General features: G+C 44.0%; 1 long non-coding RNA gene across 1 annotated transcript; it reads right to left on the minus strand.

Moving 5' to 3' along the window:
• Nucleotides 1–15,025: 15,025 nt before the first annotated feature.
• On the minus strand, nt 15,026–20,139 carry LOC149984541 (uncharacterized). The gene is made up of 2 exons (XR_016494959.1): nt 18,976–20,139; nt 15,026–18,881 (listed from the first exon to the last, which is right to left on the minus strand). It is a non-coding gene; the product is annotated as an uncharacterized LOC149984541 (long non-coding RNA).
• Nucleotides 20,140–22,968: the final 2,829 nt, after the last annotated feature.

The following is a 22,968-nucleotide window of genomic DNA, read 5'->3' on the forward strand; positions in this document are numbered from 1 at the left end:
ATTTTCAAACAATATGATCTAAAGGAGACTAAAAGAGATAACAGGTACTTGTAAGTTTTATGAGCAGGGCTTCCTATTTCACAAGTGCCTTGTGGAAGAAAACAGAAGACCAGACTAAGAGCAATATTAAATGACAGACTATAACCCTTCACAACACCCCATAACACTTTGTACCTGGGTAAAAAGTACATTTCTTTGCCACATTTTTTTCAGTATTAATTTAGTGCGTTATTGCATGTTTTGGGGAAAACATTTCTGTAAAGACTCTTCTTTTCACTTCAAATCAAGTCATTTCAAATCAAATCAAATGTTACATGTCACAGGCTTACTTACAACCCCTTAACCAACAATGCAAAGTTTTTAAAAAAGTAAGTAAAACAATATTTGCACAAAAAAATAATCATTACAAATGTAATAAACCAAAGAAAAAGAAGAAAGAAAAGAGCCATATACAGGGGGTACCGGTACCTAGTCAATGTGCAGGAGTACAGGTTAGTCGAGGTAATTCAGGTAATATGTACATGTAGGTAGGAGTAGTGACCATGTATGAATAATAAAACAACGAGTAGTTTCAGCGTATAAAAGGGGGTCAATGCAAATTGCCCGGGTAGCCATTTGATTAACGTGGTCGTGCCCTCTTCACGACTGTCTTGGTGTGTTTGGACCCTGATAGTTTGTTAGTGGTGTGGACACTAAGGAACTTGAAGCTCTTGACCCGCTCCACTACAGCCCAGTTGATATGAATGGGGACGTGCTGGGCCTTCCTTTTCCTGTAGTCCACGATCAGCTCCTTTGTCTTGCTCATGTTGAGGGAGAGGTTGTTGTCCTGGCACCACACTGCCAGCTCTCTGACCTCCTTACTATATGCTGTCTCATCATTGAGAACCAGCGTGACATATGTATTGTTGCCTAGCTTTACTACATGGGGGCGGCTGGTCAAGAAGTCCAGGATCCAGTTGCAGAGGGCGATGTTTAGTCCCAGGGTCCTTAGCTTAGTGATGAGCTTTGAGGGCACTATGGTGTTGAACGCTGAGCTGTAGTCAACAAACAGTATTCTCACGTAGGTGTTCCTTTTGTCCATGTGGGAAAGGGCAGTGTGAAGTGCAATAGTGATTGTGTCATCTGTGGATCTGTTGGGGCGGTGTGCAAATTGGAATGGGTGTAGGGTTTCTGGGATGATGATGTTGACGTGAGCCAAGACCAGCCTTTCAACTTCATGGTTTTTGACGTGGGTGCTACGTGGCAGTTGTCATTTTGGCAAGCTACCTTGGCATTCTTGGGCACAAGGACTATGATGGTCTGCTTGAAACATGTAGGTATTACAGACTCGGTCAGGGAGAGGTTGAAAACGTCAGTGAAGACACTTTCCAGTTGGTCAGCGCATGCTCTGAATTCTCATCCTGGTAATCCACCTGGCCCTGCGGCCTTGAGAATGTTAACCTGTTTAAAGGTCTTACTCACATCGGCTATGGAGAGCATGATCACACAGTCGTCTGGAAGAGCTGGTGCTCTCATGCATGATTAAGTGTTTTTTTGCCTCGAAGCGAGCATAGAAGGCATTTAGCTCATCTGGTAGGCTTGTGTCACTGGGCAGCTCGCTGCTGGGTTTCCGTTTGTAATCCATAATAGTTTGCAAGCCCTGCCACCTCCGACGAGCATCAGAGCCCGTGAAGAAGGATTTAATCTAAGTCCTGTATTGACACTTTGCCTGTTTGATGTATCATCAATTTCTTATAAGAGCCCGCTAGTATCCCGCTCCTTGAAAACGGCGGCTCTAGCCTTTAGCTCTGTGTGGATGTTGCCTGTAATCCATGGCTTCTGCTTGGGGTATGTATCCCAAGCAGATCACTGTCACTGTGGGGACGACGTTGTCGATGGACTTTTAGATGGAGCCGCTGACTGATGTGGTATACTCCTCAATGCCATTGGATGAATCCCAGAACATTTTCCAGTCTGTGCTAGCAAAACAGTCCTGTAGCTTAGCATCTGCGTCATCCGACCACTACCCTATTGTGCGAGTCACTGGTATGTCCTGCTTGAATCAGGAGATTATAATTATGTACACATCTCTAGAGTTTTTTTTCCTCTTGTTGCATACAGTATATACAGTAACAGTCAAAAGTTTGGACACATCTACTCATTTCAGGGTTTTTCTTTATTTTTTGTATTTTCACCATTGCAGAATAATAGTGAAGACATCAAAATGAGGAAATAACACACATGGAATCATGTAGTAACCAAAAAAGTGTTAAACAAATCCAAATATATTTTATTTTAGAGATTCTTCAGAGTAGCCACCCTTTGCCTTGATGACAGCTTTGCACTCTCTTGGCATTCTCTCAACCAGCTTCATGAGGTAGTCACCTGGAATGCATTTAAATTAACAGTTTTGATGTCTTCACTATTATTCTGCAAAGTAGAAAATACTAAAAATAAAGAAAAATCATTGAATGAGTAGGTGTGTCCAAACTTTTGACTGGTACTGTATATACTGTATATATCCTTGTTATTGTGTTATTGTATTCTTTTACTATTTTATTTTTATCTATTTAAAATGTTCATATTTTTTAACTGCATTGTTGGGGAAGTGCTCATATGTAAGCATTTTACGGGTAAAGTCCACACTTGTATTCAGCACGTGACAAATACAATTTTATTGGATTTCCCACACAAACACACATTCACTCACTCGCTCACACACACACACAAGAACGCACACATGGACACGCACGTTTCCTGGTGTTTTTCCCAGATACTTTGGGACACGACTGCTCCTCCTCCACCGCATCACAGCTCTGTTTACACCCCACAACCCCAAAACAGTGTTAGTCCAAGAGCCTCTGGGAGAACCACTACCACCCCTCTACTCTTGATCCTCCACCCCCATCATAGCACCCTCTCCGGGATGAGGGGCGGGGGGGGGGGGGGGGGGTTGATGGCTACTACCCTGTGTGGTGTTGGCCCCAGGCAGCACAAGGTGACATCAAACACTTTCTTATTTTGATTACTTATTTAAATATTTGTTGTGGTGTGTGTGTGTATGTATGCGTGTGTGTCATTGTTCCGTGTGTGTGTCCTCAAATGCCACCACAGCCTGTTCTGTAACATCCTCTATCATTCCCTCAAGGCGAGAGAGGAGCACGGGGCCCCAGGAGCACAGGGCCTCGCGGGGCCCCTCTGCAACAGACGCCACTGTGTTCAAAGGAGGTACGTTCCTCCTCTAACCGCCAACTTGATGTCCCTATCCACATACGTGCACAAAGACACTTAAACAGGGACATGTTTATAGACTCTGTCACCTAACTCACACTCCATCTCTGTTACAAGCATGCACATGCCACACACACTCAGTCAAAAATGTTGTGGGTACACACTGCAGCACCCACTAGACACACATTCTCACTCATCACACGCAAATATTGAAAAGAAGAAAATGTTTGGAGCCCATTCATGTGTTAGAGCAAACACACACGCACGCGCACACACGCACAGATCATTATTTCCCAGTTACAGCGCCCCTGGTGCATGTGTCAGGGGTTTTGAGTGAGCATCTCCTACAGTTCCTCCATCACAACCTTGTTTCCTTTACTTCTCTGCCCTGTATAACTCTTCTTCCAATGGCCACTTCCCCAGTTTACTTACACCAGGCACTCTACTCTTCAGAGAGCCAGAGACAAGCAGCTCTCTACCTACTTACTTGTGATGAATCGCATCACACTGGCCTGAGTGGGCCTGGTTGAAAAATGGACCTGCTAAAGCGGGCGGACACAACACACCGTATTGGAAAGTCCCCCGTCTCGCCTCGCCCCAAAATTAATATCTTCTGCGCTGTCCTCCAAAGTGCATTAAGCACCGAAGAGTCATTAGTACAAATGGGTCTGTGGGTACTGTGATAGAGGAAGGAGGGGGTACAGGGGAGGCAGGGAAGGGGGGTGCATATGGCTGTCCTACGGGGAGGCCTGCTACTTTGAGCATATATACCCAAACCTCCTAGCATGGTACCCTTCCCATCCCTCAACCCACCCACCCAGCCTCCACCACTCGCCATTCCCGTGGAGAAGATGGGGTACGCCCCTCCTTCTAGCCCCTATAGCCTTCCCGCTCCTCTCCAGCAGAGATGGAGGGTGGAGGGAAGTGCATCCAAATGTAATAATGTATCAGAGAGAGAGGGAGATCTGTTCCCCACCAGCACTGACCCAGACGGATCCTAGCCTCTCCATTATTTAACATTTACACACACCTTCCAGCTCATTTCTAGCTCAATATTTAATAGTGGGAAAGGGGGGGCGTTATGTCAAAAAATCCCCTCTTGATTTTCTCTGTTATTTTGCATTTTCGCCTAATAAAAATCCCATGCATAAATAGTAAGGTCTTTGGATGTGTGTGTGCGTGTGTGTGTGTGTGTGTGTGTGTGTGAGGGCGAGAGGGGTGAAGAAGATGGAGAGAAAGACAAGGAGAAAGGCAAGGAGACGGGAGGAAAGACAGCCGATATCTCACAGGCTTACACACACGTACACACTCATCAAAGTTCACACATCTTAGTTCATTACGCATGCTACCCACACAGACTGTGCACTCCAACCCACCCTCTCCTTCCTCCCTTAAACCACCCCCTAACTCTTTTGTTCTCGGGGATTACGTGTGTGTGTGTGTGTGTGTGTAGCCAGGGGAGGTGTTTGTGGTGAGGGCGAGGGGATAGGAGGAGTTGGGGCGTGGAGGGGGGGGGGGGGGGGTGGGGGGGGGGGTGGGGGGGGGTCTGGTGAGGGATGATGTGGTAGGGGGCCATTGGCAAGGAGAGAAAGTCTGAGACCTGGCAAAGTGCTGGCCCGTTTTGTAAACATGGAATGGTTGCCAAGGCTTACTCGCTCACAAAACACACACACACCCAAACTCTTTTGATCTCTCTCGCTCTACAGCAACAAGATGCCAAAGCATAGGTATGTCCCGCAAACAAGCAAGGTGACTGAGTAGTACTGTTTGCTTTAGGCCTCATACATGTTTATTCATTTATCTAGGCAAGTCAGTTAAGAACAAATTCTTATTTACAGTGACAGCCTAGCAGGGAACAGAGCTGCCTCGTTCAGGGGGAGAATTAAAGATTTTTACCTTGTCAGCTCTGGGATTCGATCCAGCAACCTTTCGCTTACTGGCCCAACTCTAACCACTAGGCTACCTGACACCCAATGTTTGAGGGCCTATATTAAAAACTGGACCCAAAGAAAACCAATAATTGTCCGACCTTGTCTCTTAGAAAACATGGCCATACCACAGTCAAAACCTGCTGTCCATTTATGTGCAAGCAAAACCATTATTACCAAATGCTATAATACTGTTCTAATATTTATCCAGCACATTACCATGTATGTGGTCTCATCCTCATTAATGTATTCATTTTCAAACCGTCTGTTTTACAGGCTTTTGCTTATCTAATATAACCAACAATAGCAAAACAAACTAAACAATTAATGAAGGTGTGTATGAGTTTCTTGATGAGTCAGTGGGGGTGTGTGTACATGTTTGTGTGTGTGTGTGTTTCTGTGATTGTGTGTGCAGTGCAAGGTGGTTAACAGGTTGGAACCCAGTATCAGTTCTATGCCAGACATCACAGGAATGGGCAATTATTTGCATCTATTTGGAGTTTAACTCCTGGTGCCAAGCAATCATCCATTTTCAATTAAATATTTATCACACTTTCAATTGCCTGTTGATTTGAAGTAATGTATCAATAATGATCTATTTGGGGGAGAAACTGTTTGTGTACTTGTATTTGTGTGTGTGTGTGTACGTGTGTGTGCTCATCCTTCCGCGCTGTGTGTGTGTGTCTGCATGCGCATGTGTGTGTGTTCATGCCAGCATGTGTGTGTATGAGTGCACGTGCAGTTTCTTTAATCAAACACCACAGTGACACGAGAAGCAGAAGTTGGCTGGCGACCAATGGCTCTTAACCTGACAGCTATGTCAAGTTCATGAATCATTTGTTGCAACGGAGGAGAGCGATGGAAGGACGGGGGGGGGGGGGGGGAGACAGAAATCGGCTCTTTACATGCAAATGCTGGCCCTGGTTTGTCAGGGCTCACCCCTTGTCCCCAGGACAACAGAAGGACAGAAGATACTGGTTCCTAGCTGCCTCCTGGAACCCAGCCACCAGGGCTGTAAATTATGCCTGAGCACCTTGAGAGGGCTTGGCAGCAAGTGAAACACAAATACGCATGCACACACACTCTCTCTATATCTCTCTCTCTCTCTCTCTAACACACACAGTCTACTTTGTTTGCTCTCTCCCTCACCCTTTCTCTTGCTCTCCCTCCTTCTCTTGTTCTCTCTCTGTCTCTTTCTCCTCTTCCTACCTCCCCTCTCCCTATCTCTCTCTCTTAGTCTCTGTCCTCTTCCTACCTCCCCTCTCCCTCCCCCTCTCTCTCTCTTAGTCTCTTTCTCCTCTTCCTACCTCCCCATCTCTCTCTCTTAGTCTCTTTCTCCTCTTCCTACCTCCCCTCTCCCCATCTCTCTCTCTTAGTCTCTGTCTCCTCTTCCTACCTCCCCTCTCCCTCCCCCTATCTCTCTCGCTTAGTCTCTGTCTCCTCTTCCTACCTCCCCTCTCCCTATCTCTCTCTCCTTGGTAGTGCTCCATAAATGGACAATATATCTGATTGTCACAAAGGCAAACAAATCTACAAAGGAAAAAAAAACATCTAAAAATGAAACCCTAAGCGCATTGGTGAGAAATATGGATTAATGTTCTTTACTCTGCCCCATTAACCTCCTCCCCAGCAGAGTCAAGGCATGTCAGTGTGGCCTGCTGATTGTTTTAATGCACTTCCTGTTGCACTTCTTGATTTGTTTGCATTTGTTTCCATTCTGAGCATTTGTGTACAGTAGTAGTCTATTCGTTGCACTGTGTCGACAATAGGACAGTCACAATCGTGAAAGTTGAGTGTCAGAGTCCCTAATTTGGGCCACAGTGTAAGTCGGTATACCAGATCGGCCTAAAGCAAGGGACAGACAATTAATTCTCATGCACTCTCTCCTGATGCCATAAACTACAGTCAAACATGTTGGTCTGGTGAAGTGTACCTCCTTAGCTTGTAGCTGTAGCATGATGTACTACAGTATCCATAACGCTTTGTACAAGACATCATAAGCTAACATAGTTGTGTCCCTTTTCCTTTCCATTAAAGTACCTTTCTGCAACTCTATCCAATGATGTTACAGAGCGAGCTACATAATGTGAATACATGAAATGGGTAATATGTAATATTGACAAGTCCTAATATGGACACCGTATGGTAGTGTGTTTCCGTAGCTAACTCTTTTCTGTAGCACCCATCCACAGTTACTTTGCCCTCTTCCCCTTATTTACTTTCTCTCTTTGTCCTTCCTCCTTTCTAATCCCTCTTTCTCTTCACTTTCTGTCGTAAGCGTCGGAAACGCACGTAGCATTATTGAGTGAAGAAGAAAAATCCATCCTAACAAAAGGAAACGGAAAGAGTGGACACAGCCGTTGACAGTGTGGTGAATCAGGCATGGACGCTGATGCTGGAAGGTACAGCAACCGCCCCTTCCCTCCCCACTCTCTCTAGGTCTCTACACACGGTCTCTCTTTCTCTCCTTCCCCTCTATCTCTCTCTCTCTCCTGTTCTGCCTTTTCATCCTCTTCCAATGGAATCCATTTCACATAATTAAAGACTCTCAAATGAAATGGCCCCTTAGGAAAAGTGGCTTTCAGCAAGAGGAGAGAGGAAAGAGAGCAGGAGCGGGAGTGATTCAAGGAACCCTCCTACCCGGGGCCCACCCCAGGAAAAGGAGCGAGTGTCTGCTCTGCTCTGGCCTCACGGCAGATCAATATCATCTCCGTTATTAATATCAAAAGCAGATTACTTTGTTTTGTGTCTGGCCAAGCGCCAAAGCCTAGCGAGAGAGCTAGCTCTGGCAGACAGCAGCCATTCCCCTTGGCCATTTACCAGGACCATAATTTACTTTGGTGAGTTTTTAGGGTATTGTTTTGTCAGGGCCAATCAGGTCTGAGTAACAAATGATCCCGGCGGAGTGGTGGCTAGGCGGCCGTCCATAAGTGGCGCACGTGGCCAAATTCATTTCTGAAAGTTGCACGTCAATTACTCCCGTCCTTGACTGTGGGGAAGAGCTAAGGATCACTATGGGGATGGGGGACCGGTGGAAGGTGGTCGGAGGAGAGAGCATCCCCCCCTCCCCACACTCCCCCTTCCTCTCCCCAGGATGAGGTAACAACACAAACAACTGTCCCAGGGCCAGAATTAAACATGGCGCTACCTTTAATTGGCGCATTGAATTAGGGGACGACGTGCAGCAAGCCTCGCAGCGAGAAACGGAAAATGTAGACCACTTAAAGGAAGAGGTGGAATTGATTTTCTAGACGGACAGCAAGCTACAGCGTTTACCTCATACAGTGAGCTCACCCTGGGGAGTAAAGGCTACACATTGTTAGACATGATAGCTACAGCTACCAATAAAGAAACCTTTGTTTTACCAGAATAGTCCTCAGTTCACGTTTAACACTTTTTTTTTACACTTTAGACCTAGTGTGTAGTGTATTTCTGGCTCAAATGCGCTTTCTTCATGTATGGAACATACTGTAGTCTCACCAGAGTATGTAGACAATTCTTACATATTACATTCTTACACATCTTTTTACTTTTATGTCACCTACACTGACACAATGGTTTATAGTTATGATGTATGATTTGACTTTTTCTTCGCAGTCTGATTTCTCATTTCTAATAAATTACGCCAGTGATTTTCGGTTAAAACATCGTCTGAGGTCCCGAAAGTTACATGTTCATGTCTAACACACCCAAGGATTGACAGCTGAGGATTTCTTAAGTGATGGTAATGCAGAGGTTGAAAAGAGTGTGACAGTCACAAATCCTCAGTTAGGGATATGGCGAGAGTGTGTTCTCTGTGCCAGCCTTGTGTCAATCTTATTGTGTTTGATGACCACACTTATTACAATGTCAATAAACGATGCAGCATGGGACTTCCACTTCATATTGCTGTCAATGTGTGTGTAAACACATGCAGATGTAGGATCTAAATTTGACCAGTATTGTCGCAGCAAAAAAAAACAATCTTGCAGCAACTAGATTTAAATATTTAGTTCATAATGTTGCTTGATCGGTGGTTAGGCCATTAGCTAGCCAAAATTAGACTTCGTGAAAAGCACAATGCTGTTAATGATTGGTTATAGGTTATAGGTTATAATTATAGAATGCATGTTAAATAGATTTTTTTGCTCTAGTCTTTTCTCCTTTAATACTCCATATTCCAGAGTGTCAGCTGAGAACTCCATTCCCCAAATCGTCACCAGATGGCACCGCGATTAGTTTGCTGGATTTCTCTAAGTAAGGGGGGGGGGGGGGGGGGGGGATGAAGAATTAGCAATTTGTCATACGCAACCTATACGATGACCTTCAAGAAATTCCACAGTTGTCAACAGTGACACTCATATCACAGAGAATGATTCATGATGACCAGTGTCTTCCGGTTCAATATTTGAGAAAGGTGTTGTCGTTGTTGTAATTCAAGTCAATCGTCTAGTTTTGATATGTACATTGAAAACGAATGGAAAGCCAGCTCATTACGGGGAAACGGCACACGCTAAAGGCTAATAACGAATCTTTGTTGCAAGAGACACAGAAAAAGATGGACAGAATTAGTATTACCGTGAGGAATTGGAGATCTTGTTGTTCTATGTTCCACGCTGTGATGTCTCCAAACTGAAACCTAGCCCATGCTTGTGGAGTATCTGCTCACCTCAACAGACTACTAGCTAAGCAAGCAACGACTGTGGAGTGCGAGTGTCCCCACAAGCTCGCCTGATGGACAGCATAACCAACCAGCTGATGAGTTTGAAGGCAGCAAAGCTAATGAATCGCTTCCCAGGTCACGTTTTCGTCTTGTGGAATCCTTTCAAAAATCAGAGCACATCGAGGCAGGGCTTTCTCCTATAGAGCTCCATTTTTATGGAACGGTCTGCCTACCCATGTCAGAGACGCAAACTCGGTCTCAACCTTTAAGTCTCTACTGAAGACTCATCTCTTCAGTGGGTCATATGATTGAGTGTAGTCTGGCCCAGGAGTGGGAGGGTGAACGGAAAGGCTCTGGAGCAACGAACCGCCCTTGCTGTCTTTGCCTGGCCGGTTCCCCTCTTTCCACTGGGATTCTCTGCCTCTAACCCTATTACAGGGGCTGAGTCACTGGCTTTACTGGGGCTCTCTCATGCCGTCCCTGGAGGGGGTGCGTCACCTGAGTGGGTTGAGTCACTGATGTGGTCATCCTGTCTGGGTTGGCGCCCCCCCCCCCCCCCCCCCTTGGGTTGTGGCGTGGCGGAGGTCTTTGTGGGCTATACTCAGCCTTGTCTCAGGATGGTAAGTTGGTGGTTGAAGATATCCCTCTAGTGGTGTGGGGGCTGTGCTTTGGCAAAGTGGGTGGGGTTATATCCTTCCTGTTTGGCCCTGTCCGGGGGTGTCCTCGGAATGGGCCACAGTGTCTCCTGACCCCTCCTGTCTCAGCCTCCAGTATTTATGCTGCAGTAGTTTATGTGTCGGGGGGCTAGGGTCAGTTTGTTATATCTGGAGTACTTCTCCTGTCCTATTTGGTGTCCTGTGTGAATCTAAGTGTGCGTTCTCTAATTCTCTCCTTCTCTCTTTCTCTCTCTCGGAGGACCTGAGCCCTAGGAGCATGCCCCAGGACTACCTGACATGATGACTCCTTGCTGTCCCCAGTCCACCTGGTCGTGCTGCTGCTCCAGTTTCAACTGTTCTGCCTTATTATTATTCGACCATGCTGTTCATTTATGAACATTTGAACATCTTGGCCATGTTCTGTTATAATCTCCACCCGGCACAGCCAGAAGAGGACTGGCCATCCCACATATGCTCTCTCTAATTCTCTCTTTCTTTCTCTCTCTCTCGGAGGACCTGAGCCCTAGGACTATGCCCCAGGAATACCTGACATGATGACTCCTTGCTGTCCCCAGTCCACCTGACTGTGCTGCTGCTCCAGTTTCAACTGTTCTGCCTTATTATTATTCGACCATGCTGGTCATTTATGAACATTTGAACATCTTGACCATGTTTTGTTATAATCTCCACCCGGCACAGCCAGAAGAGGACTGGCCACCCCACATAGCCTGGTTCCTCTCTAGGTTTCTTCCTAGGTTTTGGCCTTTCTAGGGAGTTTTTCCTAGCCACCGTGCTTCTACACCTGCATTGCTTGCTGTTTGGGGTTTTAGGCTGGGTTTCTGTACAGCACTTTGAGATATCAGCTGATGTACGAAGGGCTATATAAAATAAATTTGATTTGATTTGATTTGATCGTAGCCTGTAAACTCTGTATATTCGTAATGAAGGCAAAATGCGTTATTCACATGTTTTATACTACTTATCAAACATTGCTTCCTCAAATTAATTATGTGATGTATTTGTTTTATTTTTAAGCCTAAATGGTGTGAAGGCCAACTCCTATCATCTATTGAACTAGACCCACTTATCTGTGCATTGTGTCGCAGTAGAAGGGGGGGGGGGGGGTATTACACACCAACAGTCCTCTTTTCTCTTTGCTCATTGCTCGTCTGTGGATAATCTTTCTCACTCTAAAATGTGTAAAGAACATACATCTAGCGCTGTCCACAATTATCTGTATATTCTATCGCAGTATAATGGGTTCCACCATTGCACTGTCGTCCCTGTTATCACACCAGGAGAAAAAATGAAAACCATGCCTTTGTCTGAAGCCAAAAAATACAGGAATTCACAAGCTAATGTAGCCTATGCAGTAACAAGGCTTTTCAGCATACCCAGCTTTGACACCTGAGTACTGTAGCTTAATTGGATGGGTTGATTTGGATTCAAACCTTCCCGCAAACAGCCTAACACATACTCTTAGATTAGGTTAACCCCTTTAATGTACTTGGTAATGCTTTCTAGTCCAGGGCTCCTTAATGTAAGAGAACTTCAGAACACTTGCTGCCATCTGTGATTTGTTTTATCACAGTCTTCGTGAACTTGATCGGATTCAGTAGGATTCAGGAAAAGTGAAATATCTGCATGTCTACACCCGACATGTCTAATACACAGGACTACTCAGATGGGAAATGGACAGGGAAGTTGACAGCTTTAGAACATGTTTTGTGTTCCTGCTATGAACTATTGAATAATGCAACCCAATATTTGGGATTATGATAGAGTAAGAGAGTTGTGCACTTGTAATATTTACAAGGTATATTACTTAAAGGGTTATATCTGCAATTGCTCCGTTTTTATTTTTAATTTTTTTTACTTTACATTTATTTACACACACCCATTGATTCTAGAACAATATGACTTACAGTATATTATAAATGCCTCACGAGCTTAGTCCAATTGTCGTACCCCGTCAGAACCCCCCCCCCCCCCCCCCAAAGATGCTTGTTGTACTCCATTGTTTGTAAATAATGTAATTGTTAACAACCACTGTATAGCCTTTAAATATGGTTAACATTTTCATTTTGTATGCATAGCTCTATCGATTCATTTGAGTGGGGTTACATTTCTCCACCGCACATTCCTCAGCTTTTTACCAAAACAGTGGCGGGGTATCCACTTCGTTGTTTAAACTTCAGATTGCCCCTTTAAGAACCAAGGGGCACATATTAATAATAAGACCACTGAACAGATTCCCAGATGCCAAGATTGCACCTTAACATTTTTTTTAAATGGGTGGAATAGGATCATGTCTTAAATGGAAAAAAAACATGTTTACATTTCCAAGTACATTAATGGGGTAAAATTACTCTAAGAATATTTATTTGGCTGTTTGAAAGACGGTTTGAATCCTAATCTACCCATCCAATGTGAGTACATCTTTTTGTTGAAGTACAGTAGATCAGTAAAGCTTAATCTACTGTACTTGTGTCAAAGCTGCATATGCTGAAAAGCCTTAGTGCATAGGTGAAATTAGCTTTTGAATTTCCTGTCTTTTTTGGCGTCAGACAAAATATAAATATTTCATTTAAACCTGTTATGGCTGCAATCCCGATACCGGGATCGATATGACAACTATCAGTGAAAATAGAGGGCGCCAAGTTCAAACCACAGAAATCTCATAATTACAATTCCTAAAACATACATGTGTTTTATATCATTTTAAAGCTTTTCTCGTTGTTAATCCCACCAAAGTGTCCGATTTCAAATAGGCTTTTCAGCGAAAGCACTACAAACGATTATGTTAGGTCTCCATCAAACCACAATAAGCACAGCCATTTTCCAGCAAAATATAGCATTCACAAAAAACAGAAATAAAGATAAAATTAATCACTAACCTTGAATTATCTTCATCAGATGACACTCATAGGACTTCATGTTACACAATACATGCATGTTTTGTTTGATAAAGTTCATATTTATATAAAAAAAATCGGAGTTGACATTGGCGCGTTAGATTCACTAGTTCCAAAAACATAAAGTGATTTTGCATAGCCACAACATTCAACAGAAAGACTCATCATAAATGTTCGATGATAATACAAGTTGTAAACATGGAATTGTAGATATACCTCTCCTTAATGCAACCGCTGTGTCAGATATCAAAAAACTTTAAGGAAAAAGAAACGCATGCAATAATCTGAGACGGCGCTCAAAAGTAAAAACACCACAGCCGCAAAGATGGCATCAACATAAACAAGAAATTACATGATAAATATTCCCTTACCTTTGATGATCTACATCAGAAAGCACTCCAGGAATCCCAGGTCCACAAATGTTTGTTTTGTTCGAAAATGTCCGTTATTTATGTCCAAATACCTTCTTTTGTTAGCGCGTTTGGTATACATATCCAAAGCGAATTCTGGTCAGCGTTATTTCGGACAAAAACTTAAAAAAGTGATATTACCGGTCGAAGAAACATTTCAAACTAAGTACAGAATCAATCATTAGGATGTTTTTACCATACAGCTTCAATAAAGTTCCAACCGGAGTATTCCTTCTTGTCATCGTGAGCAATGGAACGCAAGCGACTAACATGAGGAAAAAGCGCGATCACAAAATGGCTGCTTGATGGACATCTGATATATTCTGCTCTCATTCACTCTCACAACAACATAGAAGCCTCATTATAATTTATATTGATGGTTGACATCTAGTGGAACCCATAGGCAGTGCAACATCATTCATATCTCAAGGGGATTTCATTGGGGACTCTGGTGAATACATTCAAGCTCAGATTTCTGACTTCCTGTTTTGATTTCAACTCAGGATTTTGCTTGCCAATATGAGTTCTGTTATACTCACATAAATGATTCAAACAGTTTCTATCCAATACTAATAATCATATGCAAATATTAGCAACTATGACTGAGGAGCAGGCCGTTTGATATGGGCACCTTTCATCCAAGCTACTCAATACTGGCCCTGCAGCCATAAAAAGTTCAAACTTGATGCTAATATAACTGTGTTAGTGCGGGTTTTCAGTGAATTTATATAACTCACAAAGCTCATCTACATTTCAGCAACAGTCCATGCTAGGTAAAACTCCGCCTTATCTCAGTTCACTGGTCACGATGGCAACACCCACCCATAGCACGCGCTCCAGCAGGTGTATCTCACTGATCATCCCTAAAGCCAACACCTCATTTGGCCGCCTTTCGTTCCAGTTCTCTGCTGCCTGTGACTGGAACTAATTGCAAAAATCGCTAAAGTTGGAGACTTTTATCTCCCTCACCAACTTCAAACATCTGCTATCTGAGCAGCTAACCGATCGCTGCTACTGTACATAGTCCATCGGTAAATAGCCCACCCACTTTACCTACCTCATCCCCATACTGTTTATATTTATTTACTTTTCTGCTCTTTTGCACACCAGTATCTCTACCTGTACATGACCATCTGATCATTTATCACTCCAGTGTTAATCTGCAAAATTTTTATTATTCGCCTACCTCCTCATGCCTTTTGCACATGTTAGTGTTCAAATACTGGAGAGTTGAGACCAAATCACGGACGCTGGACAGAGTGGATTTCAGTTGTAACGAAAGACAGTTTTAATGAGTCAGAGATATCTTGTCCCGCAGTTTTACGTGCACGGACCTAGTTCACATAACTCGGCAAGGAGCCAGGTGAAAAAGAGGCCTATACAATGGTTACATACATTTTTATACATAGAATAAAGTAGGTGGAGTCTTGTCGTTTCGGTCTTCTTGACTGGTCGGAGGGTTGGAGGCGGGCCTTGCTCTAGCCAGAGCGGGCCCCATTGGTGCACAGCAAAAGTTCTTTGCTCTTGGGACAGGCCAGTTAGAGGGAGATGAGATGTGTGTTTATATAAGGAAGAGGGGGTCAGTCTTATGGCTGGGTGTATGTGTTCTTACTACGGAATGTCTTTGTTTATATGAGCTATGTGTATGAATATTTATATAACAAATCCCCCTCTTCACGTCTATTAGACGTGAAAACTATAGCAGAAAGGTGGCGGTTGCAATCGTGGGTATACATAAGGTGGTGCTCCTAACCTTGTCTGGTTTGCATGGTGGGTCTGTAGGTGTAGTGCTACGTTTGGGATGGGAGTGATTGGAGGGAGTGATATCAGGAAAGGAGTTAGGGACATGTGTAGGGGTTGGTGTATGTGATGTGGCAGGGTGAAATAGTTGTTCAATTAACCATGTGAAAGTCCTAGGGTTACTCCAAATATCAGTATGAATATCACAAATAAGGGACCAGATATCCCCAGCCTCACCCAGAGAGGGAGAAATTTCCCTCTAACTGGGCGAGGTTCCCTTCTCAGGGGAGGCGGAGTTTGATGCCGCATCACCTGAGGAAGGAGTGTCTTCATTTGGAATCGAATTTAGGCCGCTCAAATCAGCTCTGACTTCAGTCAGTGTTCTAGAAGGAATTGGGGCTGGGGTGCAATGTGTAAGGCGGTGTCAAGGTGTGCCTGATTTACCTTTGACCTGGACTGAGTGTGAAGTAACCTCCTTCACTTCGTACGGTCCAGTCCACCTGGGTTCCAGCCACTTTCTCTTGTGGACTGTAACCCTCACCCCGTCACCAACCTTTACCTTCAGTAGTGTCGTGTCCCCCGGCAGCTCCCCCTCCTGGACCTTGTGAACCTGGGTAGAGAGTGCTGCAGAGAGAACCGTCAGTTTTTTCACATAATTAGACATTACAATTTGTTGTACATCAAGGGCGGGCATATGACCTCCCTCCCTTGGTGGACCATGCATGACTCTACCAGTCATTATCCCAAAGCTATCTTAGCTTTTGGTTTGACGTTCCACCAGATTTTGGGATTGGGGCCTGTACACAGATCCAAATCTGTGGGTTATGCCAAATCTTTCTTCCACCTGTCTCAGGTGTTTGTTAAATGTGAGCCATTTGTCAAATTTGATTTGTCTTGGGATGCCATACCTGGGTATTAGTTTGGTTTGTAGCCACTTAAAGACTGACCTAGCATCCTCCCCTTTTGTTATTATTGCCTCTACCCATTTGGAGAACCTATCTACTATGACTAGGAGATAGAGTTTGCCTTTAGATAAATTTTCGGGGCCCATGTCGGTGTAGTCTATACTAATATCCTGAAAACATGCATTAGGTGTTACGTATGAGCCCATTGGTGTTTGATATGGTTTCTTTGGGTTGTGTCTGTCACAACCATTGCATTCGTCACAAAATAAATCATCGTCATAAAATAAGTCAGTCATATTTTTTATGTGAGGGTGCCACCAGATGTGCGAGGCCTTTTTGGAGGGTCTTTAGTTTGCCTTCGTGTGTGGGGCCATGTGTTTCTCATAAAAGTTCTGGGTCCATCAGTGTGGCCTGCTTCATGGGCATGGGCTGAGTCTGTATAGATATTCAGTCTTTCCTTTTCCTCTGATGAGGACCTGCGTCAATCCGATGATTTCAGCTAATTTGGCCGATGCTGGTTGAGGGATGATGGCTGATTGAAGGGTGACATCACGAGGTGAGCTGTTTTTTTTCAATAGCTTTTGCTACTGCAGCAACGTATCTGGAGCATGTTGACTGTCCTACCTCAATGTGGTCAAGTTTGAAGAGTAGTACATCAAGACCCTTCTCTCCCCCTCTTGTTTCTGGAATAGGACGGATGAGGTGAATCCTTCCCTTCCAGAAACATCCAAATGGAACTTGTTCTTGTAGTCAGGTGCAGTCAGAGCTGCTGCCGCTGATAGATCCGTTTTCAGGAGTGCTATGGCTGTTGATGCTTCAGCCGTCCAGGCCAGGGGTGCATGGAGGTTCCTTGATCGTAGGATGACCGGTGCTGCCACCCCCTCTGGGCCACACCCAATGGTACAACACCTGATAGATGGGGTCAGGTGCATCATGTCTTCGTCCCAGTCTGCAGTGTAGAGGCAGTCATCAGTTTCTGTTGCATTGAGTGTGCAATGGATCTCAGCTTGGGGAGTCTTATATGGGTGCAGAGTGTAGATTTGAGCTTTCAGTTGGTTGAACTTAAACTGGATGTGAGGGGTGGCAGGCCCTGTGGGTAGGCATTTTAGCCAGTACACTTCTTGGGCTTCAGACAGTGTGGTCATCGGCAGGAGTGGCATCCTCATCATTCTTACTGGGTGATCAGGTGTTGAAGTGGGAGGGTTGGTTGTAATCTTGCTGCTCCTGCTGCATGTGTCTAGGAGAGGGTCCTCTTCCTCTTCCTGGTGCCCCTCCACGTCCTCTTCCTCTTTCTCTCCATTGCTGTTGCTGCGGGGAGAGTGGTTTTGTGCAATATCTGGCATAGTGACCGGGAATTCCTCAGTTATACCACTGGTAGTTTCCCCCTCTGTATGGTCCAGTGTAGGGGCCTCGTTGAGCCCGTTGCCTGCAGGATATACCGCTGTGGGGGAGGGTAATGGGGTGGTGGGGCTGTCTGCTGTTGGATCATCTGAGAGACAGTCTGTGCCACGATCTGAGTGTTATCTGGCTGCTCCCCTTGGTCTTGAGTTTCTACTGCAATCATTTGTTTGGGCGTGATGGCTGCAGACATTTTATCTAAGTCGTCTGATAATGTGTATAATGCGTTATTTAGGTATATTCAATCCTTACTATGTGGTGTTTATTTCTATCGTTGTATGCTTAGCCTGTCCCTGGTCGAGACAAAGGGGGTTATCAATATGTGACGCCCGCCACGTGTGTATTTCACCGGTATTTTATTTGAATTTGTTCAGCGATTCGTTTAGGTATTTTCTATAAATGATTCTGCGATTTCCTTTTGGAACAATATATCAGTGAATATATACGGTTCTATAACAATTTTCAGAGTAATTCTAGCTCTTTAGGAAATATAGATAGAATGTCTAGACAACTAAGAGTTGTTCAGTGAATTATTTAAATACTTTCTGTAAACAATTCAGTAAATTCCTTTATGAACTTATATCAGTAAATTCGAGCGATTCTATAGCAATTGTCAGAATAATTTTAAACTTTAGGCAATATCAACAGGAATGAAAAAAACGAAAATCAGTATTCCATTCGATACTAAGGTGGCTTTGTCTACCAGCACGTGTGCATAATAGCCCAGTTACGTATCCCAACCTACTCCGCGACAAACGTTTCTTTCAATTTAATTTCCCCCATCTCCAAATCATGGAATGTCAACTCTGGTTCATCTTATGTTTATTGTTTGATGTGCAATAGCCACATCATTCCCGATCTCTGTCTAGTGGAAGGCCAAACTTACATATCCTGTATCTACTCGACTACACCTCTTACAAAACCTATTAAATAATACACAGCTTTTTTAATAGGGCATTTTTCATGCAGATTCATTCAATCCAACCACACCTCCACAAGACCTATTCGATGTTATATGTATCAACAGGAGATTTTACTTGCAGATCCGGTTCATCTATCATTCAACTATAACCACACCTCCACAAGACCTTATTCGATAGTACAGAACGTATCAAAATAGGAAATTTTTACTTGCAGATTCGGTTCATCTATCATTAAACTATAACCACACCTCCACAAGACCTTACTTGCAGATTCGGTTCATCTATAACCACACCTCCACAAGACCTTACTTGCAGATTCGGTTCATCTATAACCACACCTCCACAAGACCTTACTTGCAGATTCGGTTCATCTATAATTCATTCATTCGTATGAAATTCTCATTGAATTTCCAACATCCATAATTGTGTCCATTACGTGTTAAAACACAGCCACTATTTAACGTCACCTCTATACACAACCCAATACATATATAATTAGGACAGTTTTCTATGCAGATTTCAGAACAAATAGGGTCCCTGGAGGAATTTAACACATTGGTCAATCACAATTCACACATTCCTATTAAAATAACTGAGTATAGGCCCATTAATAAGAATATGTATATATATATATATATTTTTTTTTTTTACAAAACAAGATATCTTTAATCAATGTCTTAGGTTCTTATGTAAAAAATTTGGGCACCGATTCATACTCACGCCCAGTACTTTCTGATCAAAATTTGGTTTAGACTATAATACAATATGCAGATTTCGATATAACGGGCTCTGCTCACCTTTATATAGAGCGCTCCGATCAGATTTCCTGAGGCAAGATGAATGGCTGGGGAAGTCACTCTTCCGTCTGATTTTTTAGCCGTGATCAGTCTCGTCCTCTCACACTAACTTATAATAGATCGAATTCAAGAATAACCAAACTCTGCTACCAATTCTGTTAGTGTTCAAATACTGGAGAGTTGAGACCAAATCACGGACGCTGGACAGAGTGGATTTCAGTTGTAACGAAAGACAGTTTTAATGAGTCAGAGATATCTTGTCCCGCAGTTTTACGTGCACGGACCTAGTTCACATAACTCGGCAAGGAGCCAGGTGAAAAAGAGGCCTATACAATGGTTACATACATTTTTATACATAGAATAAAGTAGGTGGAGTCTTGTCGTTTCGGTCTTCTTGACTGGTCGGAGGGTTGGAGGCGGGCCTTGCTCTAGCCAGAGCGGGCCCCATTGGTGCACAGCAAAAGTTCTTTGCTCTTGGGACAGGCCAGTTAGAGGGAGATGAGATGTGTGTTTATATAAGGAAGAGGGGGTCAGTCTTATGGCTGGGTGTATGTGTTCTTACTACGGAATGTCTTTGTTTATATGAGCTATGTGTATGAATATTTATATAACACACACATTGTATATAGACTCTTTCTTTTTTTCTACTGTGTTATTGACTTGTTTATTGTTTACTCCATGTATAACTCTGTGTTGTTGTCTGTTCACACTGCTATGCTTTATCCTGGCCAGGTCGCAGATGTAAATGAGAACTTGTTCTCAACTAGCCTACCTGGTTAAATAAAGGTGAAATAAAAAAAAATATATATATATATATATTTTTTTTTAAAGAGTAACCCGATTAAGATCCTACATCTGCACACACACACACACACACACACACACACACACACACACTCCAACAAAAACACACTACTAAACTTGCACTCATACAACTGTGTCATTTGGATCCAAAGAGTGACAATCCCTTTTGAAATTGCTTCTGAGAATAGCATCTCAAAAGATTGTGATGTAGCTGAAGATAAAATATTTAGTCTCTCCACAGGTAAAGACAAATGAAAGTAGGTCTAAATAGTCAACCTGCACTCTCTATTGGTGCACAGTATTGGAGCACTACTTCTGTACACTTATGGGAGTCTTTGTCTTCTGTCCCGTTGTTCATCACATTAGGGTTACATTTTAGGAGCCCAAATCATCCTGCTGTCCCCCCTCCCGCCCCTCTCTGAGGACCGATAAAAGGTCTCACTCCGGCAATAACATATGAATTCAATTCAATTATAATGAAATATTAATTGGAACCTGTTTGTTTGGTATTGTGTGTGTCTGTTGTGTCTGTTCCCCATCTTATCCTCTCTCTTCCTTTGTCTTCGCTCATCTATTTTTGTCTGAATATTTGTTCTGTTTTGAATTCCTGGTTAATGTATGTTTGTTAGGGAGGAAGCTGAGCAGAGGTGAGGAGGGGAGAAGAGTTGAAACATTTAGGAAAGGGAGTGATAGGAGTAAGGGGAAATGGTTAGTGTGTGGCTGTGTCTGTGTGTGTGTGTGTGTTTGCATGGGTGTGTGTGAGGTGATGGGGGTGTCTAAGCCTCTAACAGCTGAAGCAGGTTGCGTCTCCTCCCTAACATTTGGCCTCCGACAATCAGGGTTGCAGCTTGCTTCACGCCCCATAATGATGCTCCTCACCATGGGGCCCTTGGGTGCCTGCGAGGGCGTTAATTTATGCTCCTGTCAGGGTGCACAACACCAGGTGCGACAAACACGGTGCTCTGGTAAACACTCAGGTTCGCTTCCTCTCTCTGTCCAAAGTGAGAATGCGAATGAAAGATAACGAGAGACGATAGGCCCGCATGTGCAAAGGGGAGGAAAATAAAACAACCTGCCTGGGTAAGGTGAGATGGCCTGAGGCTAGTAGAGCGTTGAAGGTGGAGGAGGGGGAGAATGTCAACGCTAACATGCTAACATGACAGAAATAAAGAGAATCTGTTGCTCTGCCTCACCTCCAGCTCAAGCGTCGGCAGCGCTGCCTAGCACAGAGCGAAGCTCCGTCAGGGAATACAGAAATACCTTGAAGCAATAAAGACGCTTGAGAAGAGATGAGAGATGAGAGACAAACGTGTCACTGCTCCGTGAGTTACTTCAGCTTACTCTACTGAGTCAGAATGGACTGGGAAAGATGATTCTGACTTCAAAGTGAAATATCTCAAATACAAATGATGATCTAAAGGGAGTATTTGTCCCATAACTCAAACATGCCCGATGAAAAAACGCCTTGTAGGCCTTCAAATTTAACGTTGCTTTGAGCAGTCATAGTAAATGGCATGGGGAACAGTTAGAAGGTTTCTCACACAGTATTCCAGCTAGCAATGAGGAATTGGCCCAGAAGCGGCCCTCTTCCGAGGGGCCGGAACTGATTGAATCGGCCCAGAATTGTGTGTCAGACTCAGCCCGGAATCAGAATGAATGACTGCCCAGAATCGGCCCAAGTACATCGGGCCATTTCCGTCTACCGGAATTCAGCCGACTTTGCCGGCATCTTACCAGAATCCCCACAGAAGCAGCCCGATGAAAATGTAAATAAATGTATAGGAAATTACCCGATTCGGTCATTTTAAACATTACTATTATACATTTTATACATAGAAATTATACCCATCCACAAAACAAAAAAAATTGTGTTGGAGGAAACACCATACACCTGTGGACCGTGTCAGTGCCTGGCCCCCCACAGGAGTCGCTATAGTGCGATGGGACAAGGACATCCCGGCAGGCCAAAACCTCCCCTAACTCGGACAATTGTGTGTCGACTCATGCTTTTCCCAGTCGTGGCCGGCATGGGTCTCGAACCAGCATCTGTAGCAACGCAGTTTGCACTGCGATGCGGCATCTTAGACCGCTGCACCACTCAGGAGGCTCCAAAGTTTTTAATGCTTATATATTGCCTTGCACAAAGTATCAAAATACTAAAGTACTACACAGGACTTTTTTTAACACAGAAACAGTTAGAATATATGGAAAAATAAATAATGAAATAATTATATAAAACAGAGAGTAACGTTAGCCCCAATCGGCCCATGCCCCATGTAATACATTTGGGCCAGATAACTCACACCGGAATCGGCCTGAGCTCAATCCCCGTATCCTAGCCATAGGTAATACTGCCGAAGGCGGTCCAGACCCGGGCCACATGACGTCGGCCGTGCCTGACTCTCAGCCGAGTGCCATGACTCTCAGCCGGAGTCGGCCCAGATCCATTGTGCTAGCTGGGATGCCTCCCAGTTTGACACAAGAATAATGTGTCAACTAATGATCTGTGTCTAAACCTCTCTTTCTCCCTCTCCTCGGGTGCCTGAGTTTCTCCACCTCATGGGGATCTGCAAAACTGTCAGCAGGCCATGACAAGCAGGTTGAGAGCAACTTTGTCCACAACGTACCTTCATCAAGGGT

Source organism: Oncorhynchus mykiss, chromosome 3, assembly GCF_057628025.1.
Source record: "Oncorhynchus mykiss isolate SJ-2025 chromosome 3, ASM5762802v1, whole genome shotgun sequence".
NCBI lineage: Eukaryota > Metazoa > Chordata > Actinopteri > Salmoniformes > Salmonidae > Oncorhynchus > Oncorhynchus mykiss.